The sequence below is a fragment of the Lynx rufus genome, unplaced genomic scaffold (genome assembly GCF_022079265.1).
Source record: "Lynx rufus isolate CCGP_SWC_20201006 ecotype Redwood Valley unplaced genomic scaffold, mLynRuf1.p SCAF_19, whole genome shotgun sequence".
Taxonomy (NCBI): domain Eukaryota; kingdom Metazoa; phylum Chordata; class Mammalia; order Carnivora; family Felidae; genus Lynx; species Lynx rufus.
In genome coordinates this window covers 36810692-36833972 of record NW_025814833.1, presented here as the reverse complement: position 1 = coordinate 36833972, position 23281 = coordinate 36810692, and the positions used below count along the sequence as shown (strand labels likewise).

General features: G+C 40.8%; 1 pseudogene; it reads right to left on the bottom strand.

Moving 5' to 3' along the window:
* Window positions 1–511: 511 nt before the first annotated feature.
* On the bottom strand, window positions 512–23004 carry LOC124513850 (Y-box-binding protein 1-like; annotated as a pseudogene).
* Between the last annotated feature and the right edge of the window lie 277 nt (window positions 23005–23281).

The following is a 23281-nucleotide window of genomic DNA, read 5'->3' as shown; positions in this document are numbered from 1 at the left end:
AAATGAGGTTCCTGGGACGCCTGGGTAGCTCAGTCGGTTAAGCATCCGACTTCAGCTCAGGTCATGATCTCAACGTGGATGCGAGCCCCACATCAGGCTCTGTGCTGACAGCTCAGAGCTTGGAGCCTGCTTCAGATTCTGTCTGTCTGTCTCTGTCTCTGCCGCTCCCCCACTCATGCCCTGTCTCTCTCTCTCTCAAAAATAAACATTAAAAGTGAGATTCCTAAAAATCTCACCTTGATCAGGTATGAAACATTTGAAAAATCGTTAAAGGTATATTGAGGAAAAAAACCCAGCCTTACCCAAAAGAGACCTCTTTAGGCAAAAATAATAAAAACTCCGTGTGCATAGATAATGCAGATAGTTCTATTTATCTGGTCAGTGGGCAAGAAGCAAGCCCTTAAGGTCTTCAGGTCCAATCTTTCGTTCATTTCTTATCGCTGGAATTTCATATCCGTTTCTCCTTGTTGGAGGACTAAACAGGATGACGGTAGAGATGGTAAATCAGGATTTACTCAGCCCCGGCCTGCTCAGCCTCAGAAGAGGACAGATCCTCAGCTGGGGGACCCGCTGCTTTTGTGTCTTTGGCACCTTGTGCTTTAGCGTCCTCTGGGCGACCGCGTGGGTGATCAAAATTGTGGCGGTACGGATGCTGAGGTGACTGCTCACCTTCACTCTCATCGCCTTGATCTTCCTTATCTTCGTCACTGCCGTCCTCTCTAAGCTGACTTTGGCAAGGAGGACCCCGTGGGTCAACAGCCCCGAAACATATCCTGTCTCACTGGTCTACCTCGTTCTCTTGCACCCTGGTGGTGAACATCCTACAATCACCTCTTCCCGCACAGGAGGGTCGGAAGACTGTGGCCCACGTCCACACGGTCTCCGCACGTAGTAAGGTGCGAACCATCTGCTGCGGTGGGATCGGCGCTGTGAGGGCCTGGCCTTCGGGAGCACTCTCGGATGCCTCGTTCTTTTCCCCACGCTCACTCTTCCGGTAATTGTGCAGGGAATCGCGTGGAGGTCCCCCGCCACGGGGAGAGTGCCCATAATGCTTACGACCCGCTGCAATACTCACTGCCTTGCACTGGGTCCGCTCCACCCTGGCCCGTGACATTTGCTGCCTCCGCACCCCCTTTCTCCTTCAGCGTCCAACTCCACAGTCTCTCCGTCCCCTACACTGTGAGGTACTTCCTGGGGTAATTCTTTATGGCACTTCTGTATCTCCGTCGGTGTCATTCCTGTTGATGAAACCATATCCGTTTCCTACACGGGACCATCTTCCCAAAACCTTGGTCGAGATGACGCTCCGGTCCCCCCGGCAGGCACCTCAGAGGTGAGGCCCCCCAGCCTCTGTTCCCTTCGCTGCTGAGCCTGGTGCCGGGCTCGGCGTCTCTGTGAGGGCGGGGGCGGCTGCTGGGGGGTAGGCCTTTCTGCTCAAGGTTAAGGTGATGATGACTGGGGCCGGCTGCCGCAGCTGCGGCCCCTCCCGGGCGTGATGGTAACTGAGCCAGGCGTATGGGGCTGCTCAGGGCTCTCCGGGGTCCGCTCTCTGCTCCCGCTACCGATCCAACTCGGTTCTTAGGCTTTTTTTTTTTTTTTTTTATGAAGTTTATTGACAAATTGGTTTCCATAGAACACCCAGTGCTCATCCCAAAAGGTGCCCTCCTCAATACCCATCACCCACCCTCCCCTCCCTCCCACCCCCCATCAACCCTCAGTTTGTTCTCAGTTTTTAAGAGTCTCTTATGCTTTGGCTCTCTCCCACTCTAACCTCTTTTTTTTTTTTCCCTTCCCCTCCCCCATGGGTTTCTGTCAAGTTTCTCAGGATCCACCTAAGAGTGAAACCATATGGTATCTGTCTTTCTCTGTATGGCTTATTTCACTTAGCATCACACTCTCCAGTTCCATCCACGTTGCTACAAAAGGCCATATTTCATTTTTTCTCATTGCCACGTAGTATTCCATTGTGTATATAAACCACAATTTCTTTATCCATTCATCAGTTGATGGACATTTAGGCTCTTTCCATAATTTGGCTATTGTTGAGAGTGCTGCTATGAACATTGGGGTACAAGTGCCCCTATGCATCAGTACTCCTGTATCCCTTGGGTAGATTCCTAGCAGTGCTACTGCTGGGTCATAGGGTAGGTCTATTTTTAATTTTCTGAGGAACCTCCACACTGCTTTCCAGAGCGGCTGCACCAATTTGCATTCCTACCAACAGTGCAAGAGGGTTCCCGTTTCTCCACATCCTCTCCAGCATCTATAGTCTCCTGATTTGTTCATTTTGGCCACTCTGACTGGCGTGAGGTGATACCTGAGTGTGGTTTTGATTTGTATTTCCCTGATGAGGAGCGACGCTGAACATCTTTTCATGTGCCTGTTGGCCATCTGGATGTCTTCTTTAGAGAAGTGTCTATTCATGTTTTCTGCCCATTTCTTCACTGGGTTATTTGTTTTTCGGGTGTGGAGTTTGGTGAGCTCTTTATAGATTTTAGATACTAGCCCTTTGTCCGATATGTCATTTGCAAATATCTTTTCCCATTGCGTTGGTTGCCTTTTAGTTTTGTTGGTTGTTTCCTTTGCTGTGCAGAAGCTTTTTATCTTCATAAGGTCCCAGTAATTCACTTTTGCTTTTAATTCCCTTGCCTTTGGGGATGTGTCGAGGAAGAGATTGCTACGGCTGAGGTCAGAGAGGTCTTTTCCTGCTTTCTCCTCTAAGGTTTTGATGGTTTCCTGTCTCACATTTAGGTCCTTTATCCATTTTGAGTTTATTTTTGTAAATGGTGTGAGAAAGTGGTCTAGTTTCAACCTTCTGCATGTTGCTGTCCAGTTCTCCCAGCACCATTTGTTAAAGAGGCTGTCTTTTTTTCCATTGGATGTTCTTTCCTGCTTTGTCAAAGATGAGTTGGCCATACGTTTGTCGGTCTAGTTCTGGGGTTTCTATTCTATTCCATTGGTCTGTGTGTCTGTTTTTGTGCCAATAGGTTCTTAGGCTTTTTAAACTTCACTTCTTCAAATGAGCTTAATGCGCTTTGACACTTCTTAGACTTTATTATCTCTGAAGCTGTCTCGGCTTTATTTCATTAATTCTCACCATGTTTGTTTGAGCACAGGTGGTGGGAAGGTTATTCTCTTTGTTTCGCCGATGAAAAAACAAGGCGGGCTAACTTATGTTCTTTAAGGCTTTGGGGGATTAAAAAGGAGCATAAGGATGAGGACTGGGCCGACATAATAAAGAGGAGGATGGAAAGAAAAGGAGACCCTGACAACTGAAGTTGGGTATGGGATGTGGGAACAGAAGAGAGAGTATCTGGGGCCTGTTGCCAGGGAGCCACTTGACAGTAAGAGTAAGAGGTAGTCGGCAGGAGTGGTCAGATTGATCGTGATTCCGTTTGCCCAGCCCAGACTGTGAGAACTTTTCTAGGAATTAGATGCTAACTGTGAAGGTGGACCTCATAAGTTTTCTAACCTAGCATTTTACCCTATACCTAATTTTCCTCTGAAAGCTCGAAAGCAACAATGACTCCTAACTCTTAGGGTGCTTGGTATTTTATACGCAGTATCTCGGTTAAGTGTTCATGGGCAGATACTATTAGTGTGTCCCCATTACAGCAGCTAAGGAAGCTGGACTTTGGGGCTGGGTCACATGGCCTGTAAATTGTGAAGCTAGCGCCGGAGTCAACACCCGCCCCAATGGAAGTCTGCACTTGGCAAAACTGTGCTCTAATGCTTCTCCAATGACTGATATTCAAACAGCGGGTATAGTCCTATCATTTTTGCCTGCACACCTAATTGCTTTATAAAAATACGTTTCAATTGCTTCATGAGAATTTTGACACTTCTCTCACTTGGTCTACCTAGTTAGAAATACGTGGTTTGTTTTCTTTCTATGAAAACAGAAAGAACAGAACTCTATTGTAATTCGTTTCAACCAGTATGTAGGGAGGCCTCATTTGTACCGTTTAATATGCAGAAGACTTGACATATGAAGATAAATGATACAGTTTCAATCTTCAGAGCATGTATAGCAACTGAAATAGGCCCATCTCTTGGGCAGGGCAACGTGGGTGGTCGTGCTATGTCCCACGCATTTGCAGTGACAGCCTGGATGTTGCACTTTGATGTGTTCTGTCTATCCCAGAGATCCTATGAAACATACCTACCTACAGAGTGGCTTCCTTCTACAAATGATTTTCCCAGGCAGCCTTCACGGGTTGTTTCCCCAGGGCCACAACTATTTCTAGTGATGGCCATGGAGACATGTAATAAATAACCAGCTGGCAAAGCTCTGAGTCAGTGCAGAGGAAGGACTATTTGTATGTATTCCAGATGTGTGAAAATGATAGTAGAAAAGACTGAGTCTTCAAGGGTACATAGTCTTACAGCTGGCAAGAAATGGTTATTGATGGGGAGGCAAGTTAGGTGGAAAGACCAAAGCCATGGTATGGAAGTGTAAGAGGTATGACGAAAGCAGATTTCTTAAGTTCTGCATTGCCACGAACAGGCACTTAAATTTTGATATGGACAAAATGGAAAGATAGCAATCAATGCACACATTACAGTTCTGAAGGCTGGGATCAGTGTGTAGGTAATAGTTTTCTATAATCCAGTGGTTTCCAAAATGTGGTTCACAGAACACTTGAGTTCTAAGGAGTCTTCTCGTTGGCCACCCATGTCATGTTAATATTTACAAAGTCAGTCCTATCTTAATATTTACAAAGTCGGTCCTACCGAGGGTTAAAATAATGCATGCATGGAACTGACAGTATTTCATAGCAACACACACACAAGAGCTTGATGAAAAGGTAAGATAAATTATTCAAAAGTTATAGAAATTAAAACCTTCTTATGCAATTTACTTAAACTTTAAATAATTTTTAGAAGCATGAACTGCGGATGTCAAGTAATATTTCCATTGTTGCCTAAAGGTATATTCTTAAGAATTGCAAAGCATTCTTTGTTTCAAAAGTCTGTGGCAACAGACAAGATTGATATCAAACTGAATAATTCATCAGCTAAACTTTGCACATAGCCATTAGCAGTAATTCTGATGAGGATGCATACAGGGAACTTGTTCAAACTTTTCTCCTAAGTTTAGCGTTGAACTTAAACTGTTCCTGATTCAGATTTCATATGTTTGTCAAGAGATTCAACCTCCTTACTGAAAAAAAATCTAAGGAGGCTCATACACTTGAGAAGATGTCCAATATTTCCCTTTCCATATGAAATATACATGGATTAAAAATGTTTGGTGCTATATATTTAACTTTATCCAGATTCTTCTTATAAAAGTACATCTTTTTTTTAATTTTTTTTTCAACGTTTATTTATTTTTGGGACAGAGCATGAACGGGGGAGGGGCAGAGAGAGAGGGAGACACAGAATCGGAAACAGGCTCCAGGCTCTGAGCCATCAGCCCAGAGCCTGACGCGGGGCTCGAACTCGTGGACTGCGAGATCGTGACCTGGCTGAAGTCGGACGCTTAACCGACTGCGCCACCCAGGCGCCCCTAAAAGTACATCTTGAATCCCCAAATGTTAATATCTAATTTTTGGCCCATAGAGGAAGCTTAAGAAATATGTATTGGGGTGCCTGGGTGGCTCAGTCAGTTAAGCGTCTGACTTCGGCTCAGGTCATGGTCTCACGGTTCGTGAGTTCGAGCCCCGCGTCGGGCTCTGTGTTGACAGCTCAGAGCCTGGAGCCTGCTTCAATTCAGATTCTGTGTGTCTCTCTCTCTCTCTCTGCACCCCCCCCACCACACACACACTTGTGTTCTGTCTCTCTCTCTCTCTCTTAAGAATAAGTAAAACACTAAAAAGATTTTTAAAAATATGTATTGAATATATATAGTTCTACAGCAATCTGCCTTTATATACAGTCACAATCTTCTCCACACAACATTTCTGAGAAGCACAGAAATAAGAAATATTAATTTTCTCATTTAGAGATGAGGGTATTAAGGCCCAAAGTGTTTGAATTATTATCCTAAATTCACATGAATATTTTAGTGTTAGAACCGACATAGCATGCAGGTTACCAAATCCAAGTCCAATGCTCTTATGTCAAGTCAGACTGTATTATGTGGTTCATATTATCAGTTCTTCAAAAATACTTTGAGGCATTTCTCTATAGAAGCTAACATATAAAAACTGTAACAGAAATAAAAAAGAATAAGATCATAAATATACATGAAGTCATAAGCTAATCCATATCCTGTGGTCAAGAATTTACTGTGGATCTAAATTTCCTTGCAGCGAAGTAGAAAGTTATATAATTTGTATCATTTGACAAATGGAAAAATACAGGTAATGTGATATCGTGTCACCACCATGCTAAAAACTCTCCCGATGGCTTTTCATTGCACTTATAGATAATTCAAACTTCACATCATAGCCCACAAGGCACAGAATACTCTGGCTCCCGTTATTTTTCTATTCTCATCAATTATTACTTTCCTCATTGTTAGCTATGTTCTAATCTCTTGGTTCTGTCGACATGCCACATTTATTTCCCACCTTCAAGTCTCTGGACTCACTATTCAATACAGTGGCAATACTGCTCCTCACAGATCTTCACATGACTAGTTCCTTCTTATTATCCAGGTCCTAGGTCAAAAGTCTTAGTTTCTCATTATTCAAGAGTCAGAGAAACTATAATTGCCCATCTTATCCAAATTAATCATTTTCCCAGCTATTCCCTGGTTAATTATCATAGCCTACTTATTTATAGTACATGGCCCTCTCTGAAATTTTCATGTTTATTAATTTTTGTTCACTTCTCTTCTTGCCCTCCAACTAGAATAAAAATTCCACAAGAGCAAGAAACTCATGTGTACCCCCAACACAATTGGATCTCCAGCACCAAGGACAGAGCCAATCAGGCATTCAATTGAAAATCGATGTGAAAGTCATTGAGCGAGATGAACTTTCCTTAAAACTTCATCCTAAAACCTCACAAACTCTTAAAAAGCCTTTGAAAACATGATGCACTATGGCTTTAGCATCTACTTTTAGATTATGCAGCAGTCACCAATGAGACGAGGTAGAATAAAGAGAGAGTCCATTGCAGAACTTTGAGTAAAACTAATATGAAATGGAAGACCAACAAAATAAGAGCTTTTGAAGGAGAGTAACATGAAATGTCCAGAAAGGGAAAAAACAGCGAGGTTAGTGTTACAAAATGAAAGTGACAAGAAGGTATTTCAAAGCAGGTCATGAATAGTATAGATGCCAGAAAAGTATTCAATGAATTTTTCAACAAAGCTACTAGTGGTAACCTTGGCAAAAGCAAATTCAGGGGAGTGGCAGCGGTGATGATGCAAGTCAGAGCGCAGTGGATTAATGAGAGAATGTAACATGGAATTTCAACATAAAAAATAGATGCCATGGTTTTGTGCTGGGCATTTCTGGAGTAGATTTGTATTTATTTGATTTGACCTCTTAAAGAATCTCAATTTAGCTGTACTCAAGTGTCTTAGAGGAGCACTGCCTTCTGATGAGATACTGAATTGGATATTTGCAAATAAATTGGATTTTTCCCCACTAGCCAGGCTTTTAAATATTTGAATACCTCCATATTGTACACCTTAAATTTTCTCTTCTGCAGGCTAAATATTTATAGATTCTCCAACCATGCCCACTTACGACCTGGCTTCGGAGCTTTTACTTGCCTGCTTAAGGTCCTGTGACCACTCTAGTTTGTCAATGTCATCCTACAATGTGATTTCTAGAAATATTTAAGGACATCGCTCACCTTTTCAATACTTGTAATAGTTCCTCATCACCCCATTCATTCTGACTTCTAAGACCTTCAACATTGACTTTAACAAATATTCTTAGGCATTATCTCCATTTCCCTACATTATTTACAATACACATCTAGACCAGGGGTCAGCAAACTTTTTCTGTGAAGTGCCAGATAGTAAATATGTTTGGCTTTGCAAACCATATGTTCTCTGTTACAGCTACTCAATATGTCATAAACAGTACAATATATAATAACTGTACAATAGACAATACATTAATGAATGACCCTGGCTGAGTTCCAGTAACACTTCATCGGGGAAAAAAAAGTCAGCAGGCTGAATTTGGGCCTTGAGCCATAATTTGCCAACCCATGTTCTAGGCAAACAAAATGCCTTGTTCATGCTCTCCACCAACCCCTAACCTCCCCCTTCCCCCAATTAGTGAAAGTAAAGGCAATGCTGATAGAACCAGAAGACTCAAGTACATCAGTTCGTATGAGAGGAAAAGTTTTTCCTTCTTCCACATCATTCTGGCGTGAGTGGGCCAGATTGGTTCCTAACTCTGTTTCGCAAGATCATTCATTCGGTACCTGAGCTCTTTCTTGCTAAAGGCAGCGGGTGATTGGCAACTCCGAGTAATACGCAGGCACCAGTACTGTATCTCTTGTTCATCACTTCCCCTAGAGCGATAGGCTTATATTATCCTTGTTTTAGCTTAAAAACTATTGAAAAAGGTAGTTTTGCCAAATGTTTTGACCCTACATCAAATGGGGTTCACTTTCCAAGCCTACCACCTCTTTTCCTACCCATGAAGCCATTGACTCACACGTTAGATTTTTGTTGTGGTGGTTCCTCTCTTCTGATACCAACTTCTACAGCAGAGTAGGGTAGTGTGTGTTAAATTGACCAAAACCTGGGGAAAAACACCATATTAAAGGTTAATTTCTCATATGTTTAACTGTCCAGGGTGGTTCCAGGCTGTTGAAAGAGACTCTGCTCCACAGTCATTAACAGACCTAGGGTGATGGCCACCCTGCCATATTCAACGTGTGGCTTCAAAGTGCATCTGGGTGGTTGTCATAAGTTTGTTGGAAGGGGAAAAGAACAAGGAAGAACTCATATAAAAAAAAATCTTTATGGTCCAGGACATGATTTTCTCTCATGTTACACTGACTATAATTCTGTCATATGGCCATACTTAATTGCAAGTGAGGCTGAGAAATGTAGTTCAGCTATATGCCTAGGAGGAAAACAAAAATGAATTATGGTAAATAGTCATTAGTTTCTGTACACCATCTGTCAAGACTCTGCAGTATTGTTCCATTCATGATCTCCTCACTTACTCTCATTTTCTCTTTTGTATGAATCTCTACAGTTCTTTTTGTATGCTCTTCATGACACACAGACTTCTCTACCTGAAATGCAGATATTGGTGGGCCCGAATTTGATGGTTATTAGAGACAGGAACACTGGAACTCTGCCTTCTGGCCTGCAGCACTGGAATCTGGAATTGCAACCAGTGACCCGGTGGCAGAGCACAGCAGAAAGACAGATTAGGCTTTGTGTGTCTGACTCATCTTCGTATCACTTACTCCCAGCATACGGCATTGAAATAAATGGAAACCCAATTAGCGTGGTTGAAATCACACCTTATCATCTCCCACTTCTCTTGGGCTTTATTTAAATCTTACGATTTTACTTCCAACCTGCAGTACACTCTTCTTTGGGTAACTCTCCGATTCATAGTAATTCCCCCTTCCCTTGGAAAACCCTCAGTACAGAGAGGAAACCAGTACAAATAATTAGGTGAATTTTCAATCTGTAACTATAGCTGGCTGTTCCATAGACTAAATAAAATTATTTCTACAGGACATTTGGGCACATTGAAACAGAGACCGGGAGTGTTCAGAGCCAAATCATGTTAATGACAGAATATTAGGGAGAAGATCCACCATTTTCTGCTGTTGAAGTTCCAGGTCCACCCTAATTCCAGCCATTTGTGTGCCTTGGCTATTAAAAATCTTTCTTCAAAACTGTGAAATACAACAGTACCCTTTCAGTGTACTTGACATTTTGTTAAAACACTAAAATTAGTTTCCTCTGCTCGCTACTAAAAGAAACTTGTTATTACCATGTCACTGTTAGCGTTTTACTTTTCTGGGGTAGAGGGAAGTATAACGGTATTTGAGTCATTATTCTTTCTCTTAAGCACACGGTGACATCATACCTGTGCCATAAGCTATGGGCCCAAGTCATTCTAACTTGTCCCCACAGTTGTAACTTTCTTTGAGTCTGATATTTGTGTAGCTGGATTTTAGAACTCTAACATTTTTGTTCGTATGTTATTATTATTTGTTTTTGGATTTTGTTCATCGTTCCAGACTATTAAGGTCATTTCTAGTCGTGACAGGACACACAATGCAGCAGAGAATGCTAGCCCTCAGCAAGAAGTGTACCCTCCTCTTCCGCCTGAAACTTCTCTATACGGCATCTCTTAGGGGTCCTGCGTCACTTGCAGGCCTGACCTGTAAAACCTCTTTTGTAATCCTCCACACTCTCTCCTGTATTAAGCCTTTGAAATGTAGGGATTATTTGTAACAGCTGTCAAATAACAAAAATCTGAATGCATATAAGGAAGGGCTATTCAAAAAGACGATTGCAATAAATAGAACACGCTGACCTCAGGATCTGCAAGTGTCTTAAAATCAAACAGTGGAAGGTCTTAAGAAAATGGGAAACGGTAAGAGGGCTGGTAGGAACTTTAGTGGGGGAGGGGGGAGGCAAGCAGTGGGGGTGGGAAGGTGGAAAACTCCAGGCACTTCAACAACAAAATCTGGTTCTGTAGTCAGCCGATTCATGGAATGAGCCACAAGGGAGGATGTCTGTATCTTGGTGCTTGCTTAAGCAGGGGCAAAACCAAAGTTCAGGGACCTGTGTGGAGGAGAGAAGCCTGACTAAAATTTGGTCAAGTAATGTGGAATTGTGAGTACATGGTCACAGTCTATGTTGACTAATCCAGTCTCTCTCCTCACTTTCGTCAATCCTACTAACTCAGTCAACACGCCATCGGGGTACTTACTAAACTCCATATTGTTCCTACTCTGGCCAGGCTCAGCCCCCTCTAACAACAGTAAGAGATTAGAGAGAGCTACTGTAGCACCAGACTTAGGAACCCAAACCTTTTGGTGAAAACCTCTCTAGAGAATGAATTCTTCCACCTCTCATTCAGGGTTACCTCCTCAGTATGATGCCACAGATAAAAGAAAAAGGGTAACATAGCTCACATTCATAAGAGAGAAAAATGTACCGTGATAATGTAAGATGTTAACAAAAGGAAAAAACTGGGCAAGAGGATTACAGGTACTCTGTGCTATCTATGTGACATTTCTGTAAGTATAAAACCATTCTAAAATGTAAACATTTCATGCTTCTGACAAATATTGAAAATAATAAGTGATGGCAAGGATGCAGGGGAAAGGGAACATCCATACATTGCTGGTGGGAATGCAAAATTGTACAACCACTTAGGAAGACAATTTGGCGGTTGCTAGTAAAGTCAAACCTCCACTTACCGTATGGAACAGCAGTCCTACTCCTAGATATTACACCAGAAAAATCATCATTTATGTTCACTCCAAAACCTCTAAGGGAAAGTTTAAGGTAGCTTTATACATCATCATCAAAAGCTTTAAACAACTCCAATGGCAGGAATATACCGTTAATACATACAAGGGTATGGATAAATATCAAATGCGTTATCATAAGTGAAGACGGAAAAATTATATATACTCTACGATTCTATGTATGTGACTTTACATGTAGACACAGATAATAGACGAGAGGTCTCCCTGGACTTGGGGGTATTGGGATGGGTTACAAAAGAGCAACATGGGAGGATTTGGAGACGTGATGGAACTGTTCTGTATCATGAGCGTGGCAGTGGTTACATAAGTGTATACATTTGTCAAAACCTGTAGAACTGAACCCCAAAAGAGTATGACCCTGTGTAATTTTATTATTTTTTAAATGTTTATTTATTTATTTTGAGAGAGAGAGAGAGAGAAAGAAAGAGCATGAACAGGGCAGGGGCAGCAAGCAGGGAGAGAAAAAATCCCAAGCAGGCTCTGTGCTGTCAGTGCAGAGCCCAGTGCAGGGCTCAATCCCATGAACCGTGAGATCACGACCTGAGCGGATGCTCAACCGACTGAGCCACCCAGGGACCCCCTACCCTGTGTAATCTTAAATGTATGGATGACAAAATAAACACTGAAAGGAAAAGGGTGGGATATGATATGCAGCAAATTCTAATCAAAAGAAGCCTGATAAAATTGATATTACATAAGATGAAGGCCAAAAAGACCCCTACAATAAAAATTACGTATATTCTGTCCTTAAAGCAAATCTCAACAAATATAGAGAATAAAAACATCCGAATAAAATTCTCTGGCCAATTAGGCTAGAAATTAATAACAAAAGAGTAGCCATAAAATTCCCATATGTTTTAAAATTTAAACAGTGCACATCTAAATAACTCATTAACAAAAAGAAAATAACTGCATTTAGGTAGTATTTTACCATAAATGATAATGCAAATCAGATGTATTAAAACATGTAGAACACAGCTAAAGCAGTAATCAAAGAAAAACTTATAGATTTAAATACTTCTATTAGAAGCGAAAGCCTAAAAATCAACAATATTATGTGAATCTTCATCTTACATAAGAGAAAAGAACAGCAAAGTATGGGGTGCCTGGGTGGCTCAGTCGGTTAAGCATCTGACTCTTGATTTCTGCTCAGGTCATGGTCCCTAGTTCATGAGATTGAGCCCTATGTCAGGCTCTGTGCTGACAGTGCAGACCTGCTTGGGATTCAATCTCTCTCTCTCTCTCTCTCTCTCTCTCTCTCAAAATAAATAAATTTTAGAAAAAAGAAAAAGAAAAGAATAGCAAAGTAAACCCAATGAGAATAGAAGAAAAATAATAAAGGAACGAGTATCAGTGAAATAGAAACGATCAAACGGGAAGATTCTACCTAGAAATTGCTAAAATGGCCAACCTCTGGTCATTTAAAACGACCTATTGAAAAACAAGGAAAAGATACAAAGAAATGTCAGGAATGACGGGATGTCAAGATGTGGAAGACTCAATACTAGAAAGATGCTGCTTCTCACCCATTTCATCAATGGATACAACCCTTATCCCAATTAAAATCCTGGAAGGCTTTTTGAGCAACTGGGCTTATCAAAAGTCTCATTTAAGAAACACGTAGCGCTTCAAGAATGGAAAATTATGATCTCAAAAGTGAAGTGCAAGGTGCAAGAGGAATGCTTATCAAAGAAAAGGTTAACCATGTGTGTAAATCTACACAGAAACTGTTAGTACAAAAAATAGTGTCCTGTTTGGGGGATATAAAGATTATAGCTGAAATAGTAAACATTCTGTCGTTGTGAAAAAGGAAATTTTCACTGAATTTTGACCATGTACATGTGGACTTGGTTCCTCTGAGCCTGGAGAGAGTATGATAGCAAATAACTGAGGCCTCAGAAAAAAAAAAAAAAAAAGAATCAGAGCAAGGGCTTCTAGAAAAACTATTTAGAATGAATGGAAAAACAGCCAGTGAACATATAGCCGTACTATGTAAACTCAGTAAAAAGATTCAGGAATCATTCATAGGTTTGCCCCTGAGCTCCACTAAATCCCGAAGATCTTCAACTGGCAAGACAAAGACTTGTTCCAACTAAACAACCACTTTGCCTTGTGGAATTATGGTCTTCTTCCTTTGCCTTTTGTCATGCAAAGAGCTCATGGACATATACCCCAAGCACCACTTGGCGCAGGAATAACGTAGAGCTCATGGGAAAAAAAAACTTCTAAGTAGATAAATAGTATACATCACGCAGTACTCCAAACATTCATTACTCCATACCCAGAAGGCATATAGATGTTCTGTTTGCACCAGGTCTAAAGTTCCAACAGGACGGGAGCCTACTTTTATTATTATTATTATTATTATTATTAATTTTTTTGACCCCCTTCACCTATGTTTCCGCCAATCTGTTCTTTGTATCTATGAGCTTGTTATTTGTTTTTTAGATTTTATACATAAGAAAGATCATGCAGTATTTGTCTTTCTCTGTCTAACTTATTTCACTTAACATAATGTCCTCAAGGTCCATGCATGTTGTTGCCAGCAGCAAGATTGCAAGTGAGTAAGATTATTCAGCCATATCCAGTCAAAACCACAATGAGGGGCACCTACGTGGCTCAGTCAGTTAGTTAAGTGTCAGACTCTTGATTTCGGCTCAGGTCATGACCTCACGGTTTGTGAGATCCAGTCCCGCGTCAGGCTCTGCGCTGACTCATGAGCCTGCTTGGGAGTCTCTCCCTCTCTCTCTCTCTCTCTGCCCCTCCCCACTGGTGTGCAAGTGCACATACATGCATTCTCCCCCTCTCTCTCAAAATAAATAAATAAATAAACATTGAAAAAAAAAAAAACCACAACGAGCTATCACCGCGAAAATAAAAAACACCAAAATAGCAAGTGTTGGTGTGAATGTGCAGAAAAGGGAACCCTCGTGCACTGTAGGTGGGAACGCAAGCTGGGGAAGCCACTGTGGAAGAGGGTATGAAAACACTCATCAAAATGTTACATGCACCCCTATGTTTATAGCGGCATTATTTACAACAGCCAAGTTATGGAAGCAGCCCAAATGTCCATTGACAGACGAATGGATAAAGATGTGGTATATACATGCAATGGAACCTTATTTAGTCATAAAAAATGAGATCTTGCCGTCAGCAACAACATGGATGGAGCTAGAGAGTATAATGCTAAGTGAAATAAGGCAGTCAGAGAAGGACAAATACCATGTGACTTCATTCATATGTGGAATTTAAGAAACAAAACAAACAAGCAGAGGGAGGAAAAAAGAGACAGAGAGACAAAGTAAGAAATAGACTTTTAACTATGGAGGACAAGCTGATGGTTACCACAGGGGACGTGGGGGGAGGGTATGGGCGCAATAGGTGAAGGGGATTAAGAGTACACATACTGGGACGCCCGGGTGGCTCAGTTGGTGAAGCATCCGACTCTTGATTTTGGCTCAGGTCATGATCCCAGGGTCATGGGTTCAGGCCCTGCACAGGGCTCTGTGCTAGCACAGGGCCTGCTTGGGATTCTCTCTCTCCCTCTCCCTCTGCCCCTCTCCTGCTAATGTGTTCTCTCTCTCTCAAAAAAAAAAAATTGTTTTAATGAAAAAAAGAGTACACGTATCATGATGTGCACTGAGTAATGTAGAGAATTGTTGAATCACTATATTGTGCACCTGAAACTAATATAGCGCTGTGTTTTGACCATAGTAGAATTGAAATAAAATAAATAAAAAGTAAAAGCGTAGAAATTTGCTGAAATATAGGGAGAAAAAGTGAAATGAGAGAAATAAAACACCAGTTAAATAAAGACAAGGAAGTAAAGAAAACAAACAAGGAAAAGTTGTCAGATGACAAGATAGAAAATAAAATAGAAAATCCAAATATATCGGTAATCACGCTAAACACAAATGGACTGATAATGGTGTAAGCAACACAATTTACAAGCTTACTCCTATACTCCCATATTAGGAAATCATTATTTTCAAGCATATATGAAGCATTTATAAAAGTTAACTTCATATCAGGCTGTCAACCCCATCAACAAGTTTCAAAGTATGGTATCCAGTGTCATACACATCGTACTTTCCAACTATGACGCATTCCAATTAGAGATGTTATAAAAAGACAACCAAAACATACATTTGGAAATTTAAAAACACACTCATGTCAAAGACAAATTATGATGGAAATTAGGAAATACGTAAAAGTAGATAATACTGAAAAGACCAAATACAAAATAACCATGACTTCGGCGCAGGTCATGATCTCAGGGCTTGTGGGTTTGAGCCCCGCATCAGGCTCTGTGCTGACAGCTCAGAGCCCGGAGCCTGTTTCAGATTCTGTGTCTCCCTCTCTCTCCGCCCCTCCCCTACTTATGTTCTGTCTCTGTCTCTCAAAAATAAATAAATAAAAACATTTTAAAACAAGTAGTCAAATCTAGAATATATTTCAGGATTGGAGGTGATAAGATTTATTAATGGACAATATACGGGGTGTGAGAAAGAGGTCAAGAATATGGCAAGATATTTTGACCTGAGGACTGAGGTTGTTATTAATTAAGATGGGAAAGACTGTGGGAAGAGTTGACATGGAATGTGATATGAAGAGTGTGGTTTGGTACATATCAAATTCCAGTTGTTATCAGATATTCAAATTAGGGTATCAAGTATGCAGTTGGAAATCTAGGTTAGGATTCAGAAATATATTCTTTTTTTTTCATTTTTTTTTTCATTTTTTTTTTGAGAGAGGGAGAGACACAGAGAATGAATAGGGGAAGAGCAGAGAGAGAGGGAGACACAGGATCAGAAGCAGGCTCCAGACTCCAAGCTGTCAGCACAGAGCCCAAGTGGGGCTTGAACCCACAAACAGCGAGATCATGACCTGAGCCAAAGTTGGACCCTCAACCGACTGACCACTCAGGCACCCCAGAAATACATCCTTTCTAACATGGCCAAGCCTTTACATATAACTTCAATATAAAGATTTGTGACTTAAATGACAAGTTAATTTATAATAACACAGCAATTAATTATCCTCATTCCCTTCTATTTTAGTGTATATACTCCAGGATCACAGTGGATTCTCACACTGAGGGAATATTTAGCCTTTTAACTCTTCTGACACAGGATCCGAGCATTTAACTTGAACAGGATGTTGAACTATGTTCCAAAACCTAGGTTTCGAAACAAGTTCTTAAAATTTTATCAATGGAAATTTTATGTTCCCACTTAGGTAGTTTTAACTGTTGGTTGAAATGGCACGTCCCAAGCTGGCAATTATTTTTGAAAATCTGAAATCTCTAAACACATTTTTAAATCAATTAGCACTCGGTAAATTGGTGCAAGTTATAGTTTTATGGTTAGTTTTTTGTTTTTTGTTTTCTGTTTTTTAATTTAGATTCCATAGTTGTTTTCCTGCAAGGGGAGATTAAATACAATTGTTTTAAAATGGTTTCCCAAATTAAAAAAATAATAAACCAGACAATGCAAAAAACCTGTGACCAGCATAGGGCCTAACTATATTCAATGTTTTCTATTATTTCCACTCAGTCTTCTTCCTCTCTTTAGCCTCTTTTGTAAAGGTAGTCAATGAAAAATTCTCCTACCCATTATCCTCTGCCTCCCATTTTGAAAAGATGAGGCCTCAACATTTTTTTCCCCTTTTGTGCCTGATGGCTCAACTTCAAAATATGATCAGAATTTGCCCTTTAGCCTTGACAGTCCCCGGAGCCCTAAATACTCTTCTAATTTCCCCCTCTCCTGTGAGGGCAAAATGACTTGTAAAAGGGTCACAATGTATTTCTAGACATCCTAAATTTTCCACGTGACTTTAAATGGAAGTCCTTAATTACTTGAAGCTTTGTCCAACTCTGCACCCAGTCAATTTTCTTCCTCAGATTCTGACCTTCCCCCATAATTCAACTAAAGCCAGGCAGTAAAATCTGTTTACTCCTTTCATGAAGATACTCCTCCTTCTATCCATCTGGGGACTGCCTCCCTGTAACCTCTGGGAAATAGAATCCTTTCTTGGCCCATTAATAAGACAATTAGATACTGACCTATATGCTTTGCCCTTTGGAAAGATTCCATCCAATGTTGCCTGTACTTGGAGTTTTCCAAAGTGGTCACATTCTCTTTAGTCAAAGCTAGGAGGGCTCGGTCATCTATGAAAACAAGAGGGAAGACCACAGTTTCAGACAGTAAACTAACAAAGTCAGAACACGGTAACCCAGCTGATCATAATAACAAGAAGCAGTAGTTCTATTGTTTCATAATCTAGGTTCTCTGCCATGAGTGGAATTGTGACTAGCAGTTAGACAGTACATATCGTAGCAGGAAGGGAAACAAAAAGCAAATTTTACTTGAACTGCACCCTAGTCCTTCCCCTTGAGGAAGGCTTATGAAGAATGCATATGGCTTCCCACCACATTACCACTCATCACTGGCCCACAGTTTTGTCCATTATCATGTCATGAGCATGAAGGGAAGCAGTAACCAGGGAAACTTGGGGTAGCACACATACTTTATCCACGATCAAAATGTCTTTTCTACCTAGTCGCCAACTACATTCCTTGCTCCTATCTACGGTACATAAATACAGAAGAATAATGTATCTTCTTCTTTGTCTTGCCTGTGTCTTCATACCTTACTGACCAACAAGTGTTTTTGTTAGTAAAGTCTTGGTTGTCTAATGTGGGTTATAAGCTTAGGAATCCCCCGGGCTTACACCAATGGGTTAACAAGGCATAAAGAAATACAAAATCATAAAATGCTCACACCTGAGTTTGGGTAAACCAGATTGTCACTCCAAGAATAGGGAGGTGCAAAGACACCCTGAGAATAGGGAGGCACAAAGGTGCCAGGAATAGGGAGGTGCAAAGGCACCCCAAAAGAGATAGGGGGGCAGAGCCCCCAAAATAGAGAGGGAGAGGCAAAGGCCTAAAATAGGAATGGGTGCAAAGGTGCCCAATACACAGGTCTATGAAATAAACAATAATAGATATTCAGGGTGGAAGCTCCCCCAATTTAGTACGATGGCAGAAAGCTGCTTTCACAGGCGGATAGGACCAGGTTAGGTAAACTGGTGAATTGAACTACGGGCCGCTGCGCTGCATGCAAAGCAGCCCGGAGCGGAGATGGTTAACAAAAGAAATGGTGCCTTGTCAACCCTGAGGTGACTCCCCCTATCTGTCTCATCCCCAAGGCTGGCTGAGATAAACAGAGGTGCTGTTTCATGTCTGCTGTAAACAACCTTCCTCCCGACAGCCCAGTGCCCGGATTTTGTTTTGTATTAACCCAAACCCCAAACAATGTATATCTTCAAAACCCCCCTCTTCCTTCATGTCCCCACGTTAATGTTCCCAGTTTCCTTGTCTCTTTGTACACGTCCATCACGTTTGTAAGCCTTCTGATCTTAATAAAAACGAGGGCAAGGACCTTTATTCAGGGCTCTTGTCTTTTCCCGGACATTAGCCATCTCTCGCTTTAATCCTGTGTCCGCTCTTTTGCTGGCCAAAAGAGAACTTCAGACTTACAGTCTACGACAGTCTAATTCCACTGATTTCATCTACATTTTTACTAACACACAAAACATACTCAAACATTTTCAACCTCGTGATTGTACCACTTACCTGCCGATAAGATCTCACTACCTGCACTGCATATAATTACTGAACCTATACATTTTCTTTTTCCAGTAAAATAGTCTCTCCTTCTGTTCCATACTATAGACAGGGCCTAGGGTAGGCACCATAGGCTATGCTACATTTTATATCAGTAACTTTAACTAGTCATCCAGTGTATTTATTTAACCCATAACCAATCCACATAACTCTATTCCAATATAGCCCAAATTGAGCCCTCTTTTTCATATCAACATGAAAAACTTGAGTAAACTCCTCCCTGAAATTCAGATCCAGTATATTTATTTTAAGAGTTATAAGGGAAAACACAAACGCTTACTCATCAGTCTTCAGTCAAAGAAAAATAATACTTGTCCCAGAGACTTGACGAGTGACCAGATTAAAGCAGGAGCCAGGAGACATCAGAGAAGGAGACAGACGAAAGCTATTTTGGTGAAAGCATTGACAGGCCTGGAAATGGAGACGATGTGCATGTGTGGGCAAAGGACAAGGACGAGTTAAAGATGATTTCCAGGTTTCTATCTCGTGTGATGAGGTGCACTGTGGACTGTTATCTCTCAGTCCCCAAACAATACTGAAACTCAGTTATGCCCAGCGTGCTTTGTAGGCCCCAAATTCTGAATTTCAGCAGCCTCGTGTCTGTTTGTGTTCACATCCCAGCATGCTTGATCACAAAATGCACCCCCATTCATATGTAAGCTCAAAAACTCAATATTGCCAATAACTCTCCCAGTCTCTAACCCTGTGTTTCAGATGATGCCCCTTATTTAAGACTTGCCTATCTTCAAGATACCTCTGGTCATCCATAAGATGCCTTGGACTCAACATATTAATATCAACGGCCAACCTCAGAAAACATGAACGGCTGGGCAGGGGGCAGGCGCGGAATGATAATCTAGGATCTCCATCTTCAGAATGCTGTGACTACCAATGTGTCTTTGTGTAATCACCAAATTTTAAAAAATAGCAATAACAACAAGGCTTCCCAGTAAATTATGTCCCTTGTCATTGCAGCTATCAGTAAGCAGAACCATCAACCTTAGTTCAATGAAGCAAGGGAGAAAATAACCTCTTTCAAACAGCCTGTCTTTTATCACTACCTCAGGAAACGTTGAAAGTGTTGAGCCACAAAAAATAACTACTTTTATGTTCAAATTATTTACCTAGCAGTTCACTGCCCAAAAAGGGGGCTATGTTAAACCACTTCTCACATACCCTCTAGATGTGCTCTATTATACATAGCTAAATGCTGACCAAAGAAGCATATAAAATTTTCAGTGTTTGTTAAATGGGAAGATGTTCCTTTGCACATAGCTTGTAAAACAATCTAGCCCTTTAAATGTCAATACAATAGCCACTAGTGACATACGGCTACTGAGCCCTCGAAATGTGACAAGTCTATGAAAAAGGAATGTAAAATATCTTGTCGTTTTTATATTGAGTGTAAGTTTTAGATGATACTAGTTTGGACAGATTGGGTTAGATAAAATATATTACTAAATATAATAATACATGTATATAATATAATATTACTACATAATTTCCATTTACCTCTTTTAACACGGTTTCTAAAAAATTTAGAATTACATAGGAAGCTCACATTATATTTCTATCGGACATTGCTATTCTATACTATGTTAGAGCATATATCAGATAACAATTTTAGAATGCCCTTTAACTGTCGGTTGTCTTCTTGAATATCACTTTTTCCAAACTAAATTACTGTGACATGTAGTTAGTCTGCCTTTCTCAGTATGTCCTAACCAATTTCTCAGTTAACTAGGGAATGTGTTTAAAGGAAAATAAAATTTTCTGTTACATGTTTTCATATTTCCAAACATGATATAGGTAACTCTTATTAGATTCCAACTGGCATCAGGAGTGTTCATCAACATACAAAAAAAACAGGTAACTTAGGCAAATGGTAGAAACCCAGGGGAGATACTCCATCTTTTCATTTAGTGCTATATTTTTCCTCCTTTTCAATTAGCACAAGCAATCTTTTTGATATAGTGGCAGCACAACGTGACTATATATGCTAAGTGATGTTGCGAATTCAGGCTGTGAGATTTCCCTTGGAGATTAAATTACCTTTGAAATTCTCCAGCTGAAGCAGCATGAATTTCTCTTCTACTTTGTTTTTGGCCTGGAATCCTTAGTGATGCAATTTCTTCCTAAAGAAAATGCATCGAAATGACTCTCTGGTTCTCTGAGCTTTGCTTAAGCCCAATATCCACAAAGATGATGAATATTTTTGGCGGGGGTGGGGAGGGGGGGGGGGGGCTTGGCGAACTGCCCTGCCATTCATCTAGCTGTCTTCAGGAATTATAGGCAGAAAGGGATTAGAATTACTAGTGACTTCTTTCCTTGATGTCAGGCAGAGCAAACTGTCCTAAACAAAGACTGGAGTTCTGTTTTTAAGCTGGGATTTTTGTTCAGGTTGTTAACGTTTGTGGCTAAAGATTTTCTATCGGGCTCATAAAATTTATAGATACTTTGGCCAGGTGCATCATTCCTATATACGCCTCTCCTCGCATTTCCTCTGATGAATCCCATACTGGTAGACAAACACCGGCTGTGCGATATGTTGAGTATCCTGAGGAAAAATGAAAAGTTCCATTCATCCATTAATTATCTAGACATTTGATTCCCTCAACTATTACCATTTACTCGTCCATCTAGAAATTTCTAGACAATGGATAAAAGTGTCCAGTTTTCATTTATTAAGTTGGCCTCATCTCGATTCAGTCATTTTATAAGCTCTAACTCATCATAAGGTTGTGATGAATTGCCCCCCCCCTTTTGTAATAGAGGGAAAATTAGAACATTAACAGAGTCTATAGTTTCAGACTTAACACAGTTCCATATCAGTATCAGAACCTGCACATCCACCTAAAAGCAAAATGTACACTTCAAAACCAGATGGGGTAGCCTAAATGCCCCATGGGTGATTCCAGCGGAATACAATGCATAACGTTTCTGAAGAATGCATATTAAATATGAGCAGTTATAAGACTTTGAGTAGGATGTAGTATGCTTGTGCAAATGCAAGTAAGATCATATTTGAAGGAGGTTTCCTAAGATTAGAATAAAGCTAAAATGGATTCGAGGTTAAAATATTCCAATAACACTTGAAACTTGTAGTCTTTCTGGTATTCATCCAAAATCGTGAGCATGTTTCTTTCTTCTGTGTTTGCAATGGTTGAGGTTCATTTACTTCAAAAGTTCTCAAATATATTCTAGGCGCAGGGTCTTGGGCCCCAGGGCCAGCAAACTTTTTCCGTAAAGGGCAGACTCTAATCGGTGTTTGTTACTTTGCTGGCCACAAGATCTCTGTCGCAACTATTCACCTCTGCCACTGTAGCACAAGCATAAGCTTATAAGTATGTAAACCAATGGGCGTGGCTGCGTTCCAATAAAACTTTAGAAAACAGATGATAGGCTCAATTTGGACTATAGTTCGTAGTTTGTTAGCCCATTTCATTCCAATGAAATCTCACATCAAATCCCAGTGGCTCGTAATGGTTATGAATTAAAGTTCAAAAACACAGGTTAAGTCAGAAATACCACATTATCTTCCAAAGAAAACCTTTTATAACACCACTCGGTGGCAAGTTTTATCTGAGTACTTCTTTTTTTTTTTTTTTTTTTGATGTTTATTTTTGAGACAGAGAGAGACAGAGCATGAGTGGGGGAAGGCAGAGGAAGAGGGAGACCCAGAATCCGAAGCAGGCTCCAGGCTCTGTGCAGACGCTCAACCGACTGAGCCACCCAGTGGCCCCCTATCTGAGTAATTCTTGGAGCTATCCCCCCCTCTTCCCTAGGATCTTACGTAGCAGCAACACAAAGCAGTGGGTTGGGGTATGTGGGCTCCATTGTCTGTATGTTACCTGTTTAGACATGTTACCACTCTAACCTCCATCAACAGGCCTCTTCAGTCCTGACTCGGTGCTGCCTGCGGCCATGCTTGAAGCATGGGTAATTGATGGATATACTACAAACTCCCACTGGAGTCCCAGGCAGACATGACTTAACGATGGCTTGCCACATACTGGGGGTGCTTCCACGGTTCTTGTTCATATCTTGGAAACCACTTTATTGAGTTATGGACATGTAAAAAGCTGTACATATGTCATGTATACAAGTCTAATTTAGGGATAAGTATCCGTTCATAAAACCATTACGGCCATTATGGTCATAAACACATTCATTCCCTCCCAAAGTTTCCTCCTGTCCCCTTTA